General features: G+C 37.4%; 1 protein-coding gene across 2 annotated transcripts in view; it reads right to left on the bottom strand.

Moving 5' to 3' along the window:
• The window catches only part of LOC129270958 (proteasome assembly chaperone 4-like), a 27429-nt gene extending 13857 nt beyond the window's left edge, over nucleotides 1-13572 (bottom strand). Inside the window, exon 1 of one of the 2 annotated variants that reach the window (XM_064095050.1) lies at nucleotides 13467-13572. The gene's annotated coding sequence lies outside the window, so the exon portion shown is untranslated. Of the gene's footprint in view, nucleotides 1-13458 lie in introns of both variants that reach the window. The other variant, XM_064095051.1, reaches the window with a different exon arrangement.
• Between the last annotated feature and the right edge of the window lie 2024 nt (nucleotides 13573-15596).

Raw genomic sequence — 15596 nt, forward strand, 5'->3', positions numbered from 1 at the left:
AATATCTTGATTCTTGGTCATACATCAAAGCATTTCATGAGGTACAACAAAATCTTTACATCAAACTGAAGGCAAAGGATGTTCAGTGGGAAAAACACAAAATGAATGTCAAAGTGGCAGCCCAGGATTTGAGCTCGTCAGTAGCTGATGCAATACACTTTCCTTTGAAAAGGCAAACATTCATGTACATGCAACAATTTCCTTGAAGCCAAAAGACAACAGATTTCATCTGAAACGTTGATAAGCTACATGTACATGTATACGACTTCATGAAATCCAAGTCATGTAAGGCAAAAAGGCTAAAAGATATCCAATCCAACTTTTAGAAGGAATTAGCTGATGGAGACCAAATCCTACCTAACGGAGTTGAGAGATAAATCAGGAAACCCTCTCACAAAGAGTCAATGGAAACTGCCTGGTTGGCCTTCATGACCATCATTGAGTCTGTTGTAAAAATATGCCAGAATCTTTTCTTTTGTCTGCTTTGACAGACCCATTTGCATATATGTCTGTTTACATAAGACCATCTTAAAATGTTTTTCTGGCGCGTTTGATGAAGTGGTGGATGGAACATCCCTAATGTATTGCAGTTAAGTAGGCAATTCTTCAAAATAACCACGGAAGAGGGTTTGTTGAACCAAACCTGACAGCAGCACTTTATAACCAAGGCATTGCAGAAGTTTGTGAAGCTACTCAATGAGCCATAAGAATTTCATGATCACATCCTTCATGAACTTTACATGTATGTGGCAGGATATGTTAGGAAGCACACCATGGGTGGTTGTAAGTGCACTCAATATCGTGTGGCTCTCCACAAAAACTCAGATACATCTAGTACGATCTCAGACCACACTTACACATTTCATCATGCCGGTGATGAGAATATCATTGGGTAGGATCAAGTCCATCTTGTTTATGGCCTCAAATAAAAGCACAGGCTGCTTTCCAGAGGTCCTGGCTCATTTATATGTATCTGTTTTTTTACTTCGTAACTTCATTGTGTTATTTTGCCAAATAAATTGAAATTGTGGTATAGATATTTTCAGCATCTCTAGTGCAATGAGCAAATGGCTACTTAACAAAGATCCCTTGACCAGAGGATCCATTCCTCTGTTTACATTTCCAATATCAGTTGAACCACTATTGATAAAGACCTGCTTTTGTAAAAGATATCCATTTTGAAAATCTTGGTGAGGCCCAAAAAATATCTCTGCCAGGAATCAAACAAGGCCCCCCAGCTTCGACAAGTCTACAGAGACAGGTTAGTGGCTAGGACGAACCCAATCTGACTGACCGTTAGATAAACATAAATGCACTCAACATTTTGCAGGATACAGGACATGGCATGTAGGGCAAATTTTCATAAAAAGTGAAAGAATTTTTACCTTTTCACAATTAGAATCTCAGTTTGTGAAAGATTCTGATATTCAGAAAATAATACTATATAAAGTATGGTAATGCTTGATGGCCAAGAAAGAAGTTGCTTTTGAACAGAAGACGGGCAAAAGGTAGATTTATCGACTGGCAATATTCTTCCAACAAATGATAATACGCTTGCTATGGAGACCCTGGTCTTTATGGTGGTTATATTGACCAATTGTTGGACATTCCATATTGCATACTTGTAGATCACATACCTGGAACAATGCAACCAAAGAGATCATCAATCAGCTGATTTGCTCTCTTGATGAAGTGGGAATGGAAGTACATGGTATAGTGTTTGATGGGTGATATGCATATCAGTCAACAGCAGCATCATTGTGATGCATCATCTACAATGTAAGCAGAATAACTGACTCCCTATTTAAGTCACCTGCTGCTTCCCAAAGAGAATTTGCACTTTTTCTTTATGCATGTCGTCTCGTGAAGTTAAAGAGAAATTGCTTGGCAACAATTGGCACAATCTACCAAGATGATAGGCAATATCATACATCAAAGAATTTCATGAGGTACAACAAAATCTTTACATTATACTGAAGGCCAAGGATGTTCAGTGGGAAAAACACAAAATGAATGTTAAAGTGGCAGCCAAGGATTTGACCTTCTCAGTAGCCGATGCAATACACTTTTCTTTGAGAAGGTAAACACTCATGTACATGCAACAATTTCCTTGAAGCAAGAAGACAACAGATTTCATCTGAAACGTTGATAAGCTACACGTATATGACTTCATGAACTCCAAGTCATGTAAGGCAAAAAGGCTAAAAGATATCCAATCCAACTTTTAGAAGGAATTAGCTGATGGAGACCAAATCCAACCAAACAGAATTGAGAGACAAATCAGGAAACCCTCTCACAAAGAGTCGATGGAAACTGCCTGGTTGGCCTTCATGACTACCATTGAATCTGTTGTACAAATATGTCAGAATCTTTTCTTTTGTCTGCTTTGACAGATCCATTTTGCATATATGTCTGTTTACATAAGACCATCTTAAAAATGTTTTTCTGTCGCGTTTGATAAAGTGGTGGATGGACCAACCCTAATGTATTGCTGTTTATGTAGGCAATTCTACAAAATAACCATGGAAGAGGGTTTGTTCAACCAAACCTGACAGCAGCACTTTATAACCAAGGCATTGCAGAAGTTTGTGAAGCTACTCAATGAGCCATAAGAATTTCATGATCACATCCTGCATTAACTTTACATGTATGTGGCAGGATATGTTAGGAAGCACACCATGGGTGATTGTAAGTGCACTAAATATCGTGTGGCTCTCCACAAAAACTCAGATACATCTAGTGCGATCTCAGACCACATTTACACATTTCTTCATGCCAGTGATGAGAATATCATTGGGTAGGATCAAGTCCTTCTTGTTTAGGGCCTCAAATAAAAGCACAGGCTGCTTTCCAGAGGTCCTGGCTCATTCATATGTATCCGGTTTTTTACTTTGTAACTTGTATTATTTTGCCAAATAAATTGAAATTGTGGTATAGATATTTTCAGCATCTCTCGTGCAATGAGCAAATGGCTACTTAACAAAGATCCCTTGAACAGTGGATTCATTCCTTTGTTTACATTTCCAATATCAGTTGAACCACTAATAATAAAGACCTACTTTTGTAAAAGATATCCATTTTGAAAATCTTGGTAAGGCCAAAAAAATGTCTCTGCCAGGAATCAAACCAGGGCCCCCAGCCTCGACAAGAGAACAGAGACGGGTTAGTGGCTAGGACGAACCCAATCTGACTGACCATTAGATAAACATAAATGCACTCAACATTTTGCAGGGTGCAGGACATGGCATGTAGGGCAAAATTTCCATTAAAAGTGAAAGGAATTTTACCTTTTCACAATGAAAATCTGTTTGTGTATAAAGACTTTGATATTCAGAAAGTAATATCTTATACATTATGCTAATGCTTGATGGCCATCAAGAAAGAAGTTGCTTATGAACAGAAGATGGGCAAATAAGGTAGATACATTTAGTATTTATCTATTTTATTCTAAGTATACCTGTATTAGACTTAATTACCTCTTTTGTAAAGCACATAGAGATTCTGTCGAATATTACGCGCTATATAAGCATCTATTATTATTTATCGACTGGCAATTTTCTTCCAACAAACGATAATAAACTTGCTATGGAGACCCTGGTCTTTATGGTGGTTATATTGACCAATCGTTGGACATTCCATATTGCATACTTCTTGTAAATCACATACCTGGGGCCCGTTGCATAAAACTTTTTACCTGAGAAAACTCAGGTAGTTTTTACCAGAGTTTTTGCCCTGTGTTAAAGTCAATGGCAGAAATCAGACTAACCTTAGTTTTCAGTTTTTACCAGAGTTTTCTCAGGTAAAAAGTTTTATGCAACGGGCCCCAGTAACAATGCAAGCAAAGAGATCATCAATCAGCTGATTTGCTCTCTCGATGAAGCAGGAATGGAAGTACATGGTATAGTGTGTGATGGGTGATATGCATATCAGTCAACAGCATCACCATTGTGATGCATCATCAAAGCAGAATCACTGACTCTTTATTTAAGTCACCTACTGCTTCCCATTTAAGAGAATTTGCACTTTTTCTTCTATGCATGTCATCTTGTGAAGTTAAAGAGAAATTGCTTAGCAACAATGGACACAATCTACCAAGATGATAAGCAATATCTTGGGCAAACATCAGAGAATTTCATGAGGTACAACAAAATCTTTACATCAAACTGAAGGCAAAGGATGTTCAGTGGAAAAAACACAAAATGAATGTCAAAGTGGCAGCCCAGGATTTGAGCTAGTCAGTAGCTGATAAAATAGACTTTACTTTGAGAAGGCAAACATACATATACATGCAACAATTTCCTTGAAGCCAAAAGACAACAGATTTCATCTGAAACGTTGATAAGCTACACATATACGACTTCATGAACTCCAAGTCATGTAAAGGCAAAAAGGCTAAAAGATACCCGTGAATCTATCCAATCCAACTTTTAGAAGGAATTAGCCGATGGAGACCAAATCCTACCTAACAGATTTGAGAGATAAATCAGGAAACTCTCTCACAAAGAGTCAATGGAAACTGCCTGGTTGGCCTTCATGACCACCACTGAGTCTGTTGTACAAATATGTCAGAATCTTTTCTTTTGTCTACTTTGACAGATCCATTTGCATGTATGTCTGTTTATGTAAGACCATCTTTAAATATTTTTCTGTCGCGTTTGATGAAGCGGTGGATGAAACAACAACCCTAATGTATTGCAGTTTAAGTAGGCAATTCTTCAAAATAACAATGAAAGGGTTTGTTGAACCAAACCTGACAGCAGCACTCTATAACCAAGGCATTGCAGAAGTTTGTGAAGCTACTCAATGAGCCATAAGAATTTCAAGATCACATCCTGCATTAACTTTACATGTATGTGGCAGGATATCTTAGGAAGCACATCATGGGTGATTGTAAGTGCACTCGATATTGTGTGGCTCTCCACAAAAACTCAGATACACCTAGAACGATCTCAGACCACATTTACATTTACATCATGCTGGTGATGAGAATATTATATTGGTAGGATCAAGTCCTTTTTGTTTAGGGCCTCAAATATAAGCATAGGCTGCTTTCCAGAGATCCTAGCTCATTCATTATATATTGTTTTTTACTTTGTAACTTGATTGTGTTATTTTGCCAAATAAATTGAAATTGTGGTATAGATATTTTCAGCATCTCTCGTGCAATGAGCAGATGGCTACTTTACAAAGATCCCTTGAACAGTGGATCCATTCCTTTGTTTACATTCCCAATATCAGTCGAACCACTATTGATAAAGACCTGCTTTTGTAAAAGATATCCATTTTGAAAATCTTGGTGAGGCCAAAAAATGTCTCTGCCAGGAATCAAACCAGGGCCCCCAGCTTCGACAAGACAACAGAGACAGGTTAGTGGCTAGGACGAACCCAATTTGACTGACCGTTAGATAAACCAATATTAGATAAACATGTAGGGCAAAATTTCCATTAAAAGTGAAAGGATTATTACCTTTTCACAATGAAAATCTCAGTTTCTGTAAGATTTTGATATTCAGAAAATAATATCATATACAGTTGGCTAATGCTTGATGGCCATCAAGAAAACAGCTGCTTTTGAACAGAAGACGGGCAAATAAGGTAGATTTATCGACTGGCAATTTCCTTCCAACAAACGATAATAAACTTGCTATGGAGACCCTGGTCTTTATGGTGGTTATATTGACCAATCGTTGGACATTCCATATTGCATACTTCTTGTAAATCACATACCTGGAACAATGCAACCAAAGAGATCATCAATCATCGGATTTGCTCTCTCGATGAAGTGGGGATGGAGGGACATGGTATAGTGTGTGATGGGTGATATGCATATCAGTCAACACCATCATTGTGATGCATCATCTACAATGTAAGCAGAATAACTGACTCCCTATTTAAGTCACCTGCTGCTTCCCAAAGAGAATTTCCACTTTTACTTCTATGCATGTCATCTCGTGAAGTTAGAGAGAAATTGCTTGGCAACAATGGGCACAATCTACCAAGATGATAGGCAATATCTTGGTCATACATCAAAGAATTTCACGAGGTACAACAAAATCTTTACATCAAACTGAAGGCAAAGGATGTTCAGTGGGAAAAACACAAAATGAATGCTAAAGTGGCAGCCAAGGATTTGAGCTCGTCAGTAGCTGATGCAAAACACTTTTCTTTGAGAAGGCAAACATACATGTACATGCAACAATTTCCTTGAAGACAGAAGACAACAGATTTCATCTGAAACGTTGATAAGCTACATGTATATGACTTCATGAACTCCAAGTCATGTAAAGCAAAAAGGCTGAAAGACATCCAATCCAACTTTTAGAAGGATTTAGCTGATGGAGATCAAATCCTACCTAACAGAGTTGAGAGATAAATCAGGAAACCCTCTCACAAAGAGTCAATGGAAACTGCCTGGTTGGCCTTCATAACCACCATTGAGTCTGTTGTACAAATATGTCAGAATCTTTTCTTTTGTCTACTTTGACAGATCCATTTGCATGTATGTCTGTTTATGTAAGACCATCTTAAAATGTTTTTCTGGCGCGTTTGATGAAGCGGTGGATGAAACAACAACCCTAATGTATTGCAGTTTAAGTAGGCAATTCTACAAAATAACAACGAAAGGGTTTGTTGAACCAAACCTGACAGCAGCACTCTATAACCAAGGCATTGCAGAAGTTTGTGAAGCTACTCAATGAGCCATAAGAATTTCAAGATCACATCCTGCATTAACTTTACATGTATGTGGCAGGATACCTTAGGAAGCACATCATGGGTGATTGTAAGTGCACTCGATATTTTGTGGCTCTCCACAAAAACTCAGATACATCTAGTGCCATCTCGGACCACATTTACACATTTCATCATGCCGGTGATGAGAATATCATTGGGTAGGATCAAGTCTTTCTTGTTTAGGGCCTCAAATATAAGCACAGGCTGCTTTCCAGAGGTCCTGGCTCATTTATATGTATCGTTTTTTTTTACTTTGTAACTTGATTGTGTTATTTTGCCAAATAAATTAAAATTGTGGTATAGATATTTTCAGCATCTGTCGTGCAATAAGCAAATGGCTGCTTAACAAAGATCCCTTGACCAGTGGGTCCATTCCTTTGTTTACATTTCCAATATCAGTCGAACCACTATTGATAAAGACCTGCTTTTGTAAAAGATATATTTCTGTCTTTAGGATTTATATTCAATTTAATTTCTTCAATAAAAGAGTCATTGATAGCTGGAATAAACTCCCAAGAGAAGTCATCAAGTCATCCACACTCCTTAATTTTAAACAAAGACTATCAATATTGGGTTATTAATGGGCTACAAAGCCGCCCAAACCCTGCCACACTGTTATCTATCTCCATGAAGATGGAAGTGTGGTGCTTCAAGGTAATACTAGATAGTGTGATGTATTTTGACTTCAATTATGCAGATAGTGTATTGTATTTGTGCCCGTACAGAGATCCTGACTGTTAGTCATCTTTTACAGTATTTGTACTGCTTTTTCCCCAAACAACTACTACAGATTCCATGGAAAAACTCAGTAACTTTTCTTCCAATTGTAATGTGGTAAATGCGATTGTTACGAAACTTATTTTTACGTGACATCACTGGTTGCATAGAGTTGCGCGCCTTTTGCATCAACCTGCAACGTGTTGTTAGATGCATTGCGATGTCAACATATTTTCTTTTTCAAGCTTGTTTTGTCAGAGAAATAGATTTCCTCTCGAAAGCAGGTGCAACTTATTTTCTTGTGCTGATCACCGACCTTTTATCATCTGAATATTATTTGAATTGTTATGTTGGAAAAAGAAAGTTTTACAACGGCTTACTGGTGAGTAGAAGTAAATGTGCTTTTGAATTGATGAAATAAATATTTTATATGAATGTGAAATTGTGTGATTATTTTATTAATTTCTTTTAACTTACTAATAACTAAAATAATGTGAACTGTGTTTGACGATAATTGTAGTTGCGAATGAGAGAGCTACATGCACTCAAAATTTTGCAGGGTGCAGGACATGGCATGTAGGGCAAAATTTTCATAAAAAGTGAAAGAATCTTTACCTTTTCACAATGAAAATCTCAGTTTGTGTAAGATTTTGATATTAAGAAAATAATACCATATACAGTATGCTAATGCTTGATGGCCATCAAGAAAGAATCTGCTTTTGAACAGAAGACGGGCAAATAAGGTAGATTTATCAACTGGCAATTTTCTTCCATCGATAATAAACTTGCTATGGAGACTGGTCTTTATGGTGGTTATATTGACCAATCGTTGGACATTCCATATTGCATACTTCTTGTAGATCACATACCTTGAACAATGCAAGCAAAGAGATCATCAATCAGCTGATTTGCTCTCTCGATGAAGTGGGAACGGAAGTACATGGTATAGTGTGTGATGGGTGATATGCATATCAATCAACAGCATCATCATTGTGATGCATCATCTACAATGTAAGCAGAATAACTGACTCCCTATTTAAGTCACCTGCTGCTTCCCAAAGAGAATTTCCACTTTTTCTTTTATGCATGTCGTCTCGTGAAGTTAAAGAGAAATTGCTTGGCAACAATTGGCACAATCTACCAAGATGATAGGCAATATCATACATCAAAGAATTTCATGAGGTACAACAAAATCTATACATTATACTGAAGGCAAATGATGTTCAGTGGGAAAAACACAAAATGAATGCTAAAGTGGCAGCCCAGGATTTGAGCTCGTCAGTAGCTGATGCAATACACTTTTCTTTGAGAAGGCAAACATACATGTACATGCAACAATTTCCTTGAAGCCAAAAGACAACAGATTTCATCTGAAACGTTGATAAGCTACATGTATACGACTTCATGAACTCCAAGTCATGTAAGGCAAAAAGGCTAAAAGATACCCATGAATCTATCCATTCCAACTTTTAGAAGGAATTAGCCGGTGGAGACCAAATCCTACCTAACAGAGTTGAGAGATAAATCAGGAAACCCTCTCACAAAGACCACCATTGAGTCTGTTGTACAAATATGTCAGAATCTTTTGTCTGCTTTGACAGATCCATTTGCATATATGTCTGTTTACGTGAGACCATCTTAAAATGGTTTTCTGTCGTGTTTGATGAAGCGGTGGATGGAACAACAACCCTAATGTATTGCAGTTTAAGTAGGCAATTCTTCCAAATAACCACGGAAGAGAGTTTGCTGTACAAAACCTGACTGCAGCACTTTATAACCAAGGCATAGAAGAAGTTTGTGAAGCTACTCAATGTGCCATAAGAATTTCATGATCACATCCTACATTAACTTTACATGTATGTGGCAGGATATGTTAGGAAGCACATCGTGGGTGATTGTAAGCGCATTCAATATTGTGTCGTTCTCCACAAAAACTCACGATACATCTAGTGCGATCTCAGACCACATTTCATCATGCCGGTGATGAGAATATCATTGGGTAGGATCAAGTCCTTCTTGTTTAGGGCCTCATATAAAAGCACAGGCTGCTTTCCAGAGGTCCTGGCTCATTTATATGTATCCGTTTTTTTACTTTGTAACTTGATTGTGTTAATTTGCCAAATAAATTGAAATTGTGGTATAGATATTTTCAGCATCTCTCGTGCAATAAGCAAATGGCTATCTCACAAAGATCCCTTGATCAGTTGATCCATTCCTTTGTTTACATTCCCAATATCAGTTGAACCACTAGTGATAAAGACCTGCTTTTGTAAAAGATATCCATTTTGAAAATCTTGGTGAGACTCAAAAAAATGTCTCTGCCAGGAATCAAACCAGGCCCCCCAGCTTCGACTAGACCACAGAGACAGATTAGTGGCTAGGACGAACCCAATTTGACTGACCGTTAGATAAACCAACATTAGATAAACATGTAGGGCAAAATTTCCATTAAAAGTGAAAGAACTTTTACCTTTTCACAATGAAAATCTCAGTTTCTGTAAGATTTTGATATTCAGAAAATAGATGATAGGCAATATGTTGGTCATACATCAAATAATTTCATGAGGTACAACAAAATCTTTACATCAGACTGAAGGCAAAGGATGTTCAGTGGAAAAAACACAAAATGAATGTTGAGGTGGCAGCCCAGGATTTGAGCTCACCAGTAGCTGATGCAATACACTCTTCTTTAAGAAGGCAAACATACGTGTACATGCAACAATTTCCTGGAAGCCAAAGACAACAGATTTCATCTGAAACGTTGAGAAGCTACATGTATACAACTTCATGAACTGTAAGTCATGTAAGGCAAAAAGGCTAAAAGATATCCAATCTAACTTTTAGAAGGAATTAGCTGATGGAGACCAAATCCTACCTAACAGAGTTAAGAGATAAATCAGGAAACCCTCTCACAAAGAGTCAATGGAAACTGCCTGGTTGGCCTTCATGACCACCATTGAGTCTGTTGTACAAATATGCCAGAATCTTTTCTTTTGTCTGCTTTGACAGATCCATTTGCATATATGCCTGTTTACGTAAGACCATCTTAAAATGTTTTTGTCACATTTGATGAAGCGGTGGATGGAACAACAACCCTAGTATTGCATTGCAGTTTAAGTAGGCAATTCTTCAAAATAACCACGAAAGAGAATTTGTTGTACCAAACCTGACAGCAGCACTTCATAACCAAGGCATTGCAGAAGTTTGTGAAGCTACTCAATGAGCCATAAGAATTTCATGATCACATCCTGCATTAACTTTACATGTATGTGGCAGGATGTGTTAGGAAGCACATCATTTTGTAAGTGCACTATTTTGCCAAATAAATTGAAATTGTGGTATAGATATTTTCAGCATCTCTCGTGCAATGAGCAAATGGCGACTTAACAAAGATCCGTTGACCAGTGGATCCATTCCTTTGTTTACATTCCCAATAACAGTTGAACCACTAGTGATAAAGACCTGCTTTTGTCAAAGATATATTTCTGTCTTTAGGATTTATATTCAATTTAAATTCTTCAATAAAAGAGTCATTGACAGCTGGAATAAACTCCCAGGAGAAGCCATCAAGTCATCCACACTCCTCACCTTTAAACAAAGACTATCAAAATTGGGTTATTAATGGACTACAAAGCCCCCAAACCCTGCCACACTATTATCTATCTCCATGAAGATGGAAGTGTGGTGCTTCAAGGTAATAAATAGTGTGATGTATTTTGACTTCAATTATGCAGATAGTGTATTGTATTTGTACCCGTACAGAGATCCTGACTGTTAGTCATCTTTTACAGTATTTGTACTGCTTTCCCCCCCAAAAAAATACTACAGGACAGGTTTCATGGAACAACTCAGTAACTTTTCTTCCAATTGTAATATTACAAATAGTGCTTATTTTCTCTTGATTTTTGGCACAGATGGTTTCGAAGTTCATTGCATGCCTTTACATTGAATTCTTTGTTTGTAATTAAAAAAATTTGTGTGCTACTTTATTTTACTTTCCACCGATAGCATGAAGGCTACACTTGTTCACTGCAACCACCCTACCTATTTAATTTAAAAATTTAACAAAATTAAAAATATCACTTTTGTAACCCAAAAAACTTTCCATATGGTTGTGATTTATTTTTCATTAGTAACTTGGGGATAATTTTTTTTCATTCACAAAAGCGCTCAAAAACTAATTTTGAGCATTTTTTGTCTCGGCCTCTAATTGTGTAAAGTAAAATTGCAAGAAAATTGTCATTTAACAATCTCTATTTTTAATTCATATGAAATATTAAAAGAACTCAATTTACTTCAGAGCCAAGTTATATGATGAATACAGTAGTTGTAGTGGAAACTGACTGTAAAACAAAATCAAGCATTTGCTGATCCCCAAAAAGGCAAGAACAAGATAAAATAATCCAAACATTGCCAACCATATTTCCCCCACACAGAGATTCCTAACAACAGAGAACAAGGCCTATCGCAACTTTGTTTATTAAATGAGTGGAAGGCTAGGGCCTCTCAAAAGACTCGAATATGTACCAAGTCACCACTCTAGGCGACACCCCAATACTTACCCGTGCTAATAAACTGGGACTCCACTCACGCGCATTTGGGCCGCCCTAGCTTAGAACTAAGCTTTGTTTTACTAAAAAATAAATCTTGTAATGATTCAATAAATGTTACTTAATAAATTAGTACTGTTAAATCGGTACTCACCGGTTCTTTTCTTGAATTTTCTGGCAATTTCCCACGCTTCTGGCTTCAATTCTGCGGCTGTTCCTGTCGCGGTAGACAGCTACATATGCAACTTTATTTATAAATAGAGCGCCCCTTACGATAGTTGTTAAGAACGCGGCCAAATTGTTAGGTTTTTTGCACTGTGTCCAAGGCGTTTTTATTTTGTTTGATTTTTATTTTTTAATAAATATTTTGTTGAATAGCGATTTTTACGTCAAATATTAAATTCATCTCACAAAATATTTTTAATTGTAGAAATATATATAATATCATGCAATTATTTATTCTATATATATTTTATAATAAAATTTATAATTGTTGCGGTCTTTAAAAAAGGATAGTCGATCGATCAGGTGATGACTACTCGTATCACGTGATCTGAAAATCAGCTTCGTACCGCTTTGATCGCACTCGACGGGACCGGACTGACTGCCAAGAAAAGATCGAAAAAGGACTCAAATGTAAGTTTCCCTTTATTTTATAACATTTAGAATATGAGTAGGATTATAGTTAATGGGTAATTTTTTAATAAATGCTAAACAAATGAGGACAAAGGCTCAAAGCTTGCATTTTTCGAGTAATAATCACTAATATCATAAAAATACTTGGGTGCAGGACTTCTAACCTGTTTTTAACGCATTGTCGCCTATGAGGTCCATACATGTTAATGTTTGGACCTCATTGGTACTAGGAGTGCAAGTCAGTACTAATCAAAATCAGTTTTTGAACATTCTGGTATGTCACTTTTAACAAAAACTAAAACTTAAGACTTCATTCCATTCACTGATAATCTGTTTTTCATTATAGAAATATTGGGGATTATATTTGTTTTAATTTACTAGACTATAATGTTTGGTGAATTAAAAAAAATATAATCCCCATTCCCCAATGAAGCTTGCAAGTTGCAGTCATTGCAGACACCAATCAATCATTGACATTGTCACAAATTGCCCAATTTGTCTTCTTTGACTTTGTACTTCCTAAGCTAGGTGATATCTTAAAGATGATCTTTTGTTCTGAAGTGTATTGTAACTTAGGAATAGAATCAACAAAGACTGAACATATTGCTACCCATGATAAACCATATCCAAATTCAAACAAATTATTCATGATCATGCACATTCATTATTGTAAAATTTGACATGACAAACATAACACAATTATGAATACGTGGGGCACTCGTTTGATCACGAGAAAAATATGAAGTCGGAATTTCTACTTTCACAAATGATTACGTATTCTAAAGAAAATCGAAGACGTCATGTTTATACCTAATATACTTACATACTTACTTGGTATATGACTTAAATATCTGGTTATTTTTCTACTCACAATCTCACGATTTTAAAATCCCTTCTTACTTGCATGACATACCTCGATGACTCTCAATTAGCCTTTGTTCAAGAATGAGATATATTTCTTCCAGATCTATATAGACGACAGCTACATATCAATATGCTAGATTTGTGAGTTGATTACCGAAGACGGTGACATCGACTCGCGACTTGTCAAGATGACAAGATAAATGATCGACGAGTCGAGGATGAACATGCTTGCAGGCACGTCGAATACATACATAGGCGGATCCAGGGGGGCGGCCGGGGGCCGGGGGCCACTTACATTGACGAGTGGATACCGTGCGCGACCAAAAAAAACACGTAAAAAGGATGTCTTTTTCAAGATAGGGCACGTTACGTACGTAACGTGATAAGGGTGTCAAAAACACAAAAATATTGAAAAAAGGGTATCTATTTCGCTTTGAAAAATATACGTGTTTAGGGTCAAATATGCGGGGATGATAAAACAAAATCAAAATGTTTTATAAAGGATGTCCTTTTTGCCCCAACACTACGTGTTTAGAGTCCGATTTGCGCGAGGTGTGGACTGGGGCCGCCGGTACTAAACCAAAATAATAAAAAACGGCAAGACAAGAGTTTGAGGGACAAGAGTTTGAGGGACTTACTCGTTCACTCCAGAATGAAACCACTTGCAGTCAATCAATCCCAGCGGCAAGGAACAACATCTTGCAGGAGACGTAGGTGCAACACGTGCCGTTTTGTTTCTGATTGCACTTTGCTGAAGGGGCCGAATGGCACGTGGGAAATAAGGGAAGATTTTACCTGTACCACCACCAACCTGATTTATGCCATCGTCTGCTCTCGCTGTGACTTGATCTATATCGGGGAAACCAAGCGTAGGATGGCCGACAGAGCTACTGAACACCTAAGGTCCGTTAGACTCAACACTCAAGGTCTTCCTGTGGCCCGTCACTTCAATTTGCCTGGGCACACCATAGATGATATGAAGATCTTCGGAATTCTATCTTGCAAAGGAAGTGATGAGGACAGAAAGCTTTTGGAAGAGAAGATTATCCATCGCCTTGGATGTCTCCAACCCAATGGACTCAATGTTTCTTTCCACTCATTTCGTCTGACGTAGATATTTCTTTTCTTCTTCTTTTTCTTTCTTTTTATTATTATTATTATTATTATTATTTTTTTTTCTTTTACCCACTCTTCCTTTCTTTCCTTTTCTTTTTCCTTCTCTTTTTTCTTTCTTTCTCCCCTATCTCCCTCCTTCTCACCCGCTCTTTCTTTCTTTCTTTCTTTCTCTCTCAATGTTTCTTTCCACTCATTTCGTTTGACGTGGATATTTGTTTTCTTCTTTTTTTTATTTTTATTTTACCTTCTCTTCCTTGTCTTTCTTTCCTGTTCTCTTTCCTTTTCTTTTTTCTTCTCTTTTTTTCTTTCTTCCTTATCTCCCTCCTTCTCACCCACTCTCTCTTCTTCTTTCTCTCACGCGCTCTCTATCTACTCCTCCTACTGTCTTCTTTCGTTTCCCCTTTATGACGTATCCTTTTCGTCATCCTTTGTGCGCTTTTGCTCACTGCTTGGATACCGCGCATTTTTATGATGCATTATTTTGACGCAATCTAATAAATTTGTCATAACTTGACAAAGCCCTATGGGCGAAAATTCGTTAAAATATTACTGTCCACGGAGTTTTTATACTTTTCTTTGTTTGAACCTATATATATATATATATATATATCCCTGAATCCCTGAATCCCTGCACCCCAACCCGATTCCCCTTATACCCCCAACTCCCTCTCACCCACCCCCTCTACCCCACCCCCTCTCTCTCTTCATCTATCTCTCCCCACACACACTCGCAGTAAAAGCCCAAAAATTCTCCAGTTTTTACATTCTATTATCATTGAATCATCCAGGCTAATCAAATTGGGAGAAATTACCGGGGAAAATTAGCACCCTTAGTATATGAGTCAGCCCATCCGGCGACTAGCCCACCCTCCAGCCTCCTGGGCTTTATCCACTCCGTTTTCAATTGAAACAAGTGGCACAGCTAGCTAGCCCCCCCCCCCCCCCTCATCACCATCCGCATATCATGTTCATATACTTGAA

The sequence above is a fragment of the Lytechinus pictus genome, chromosome 2, assembly GCF_037042905.1.
Source record: "Lytechinus pictus isolate F3 Inbred chromosome 2, Lp3.0, whole genome shotgun sequence".
Taxonomy (NCBI): Eukaryota; Metazoa; Echinodermata; class Echinoidea; order Temnopleuroida; family Toxopneustidae; genus Lytechinus; species Lytechinus pictus.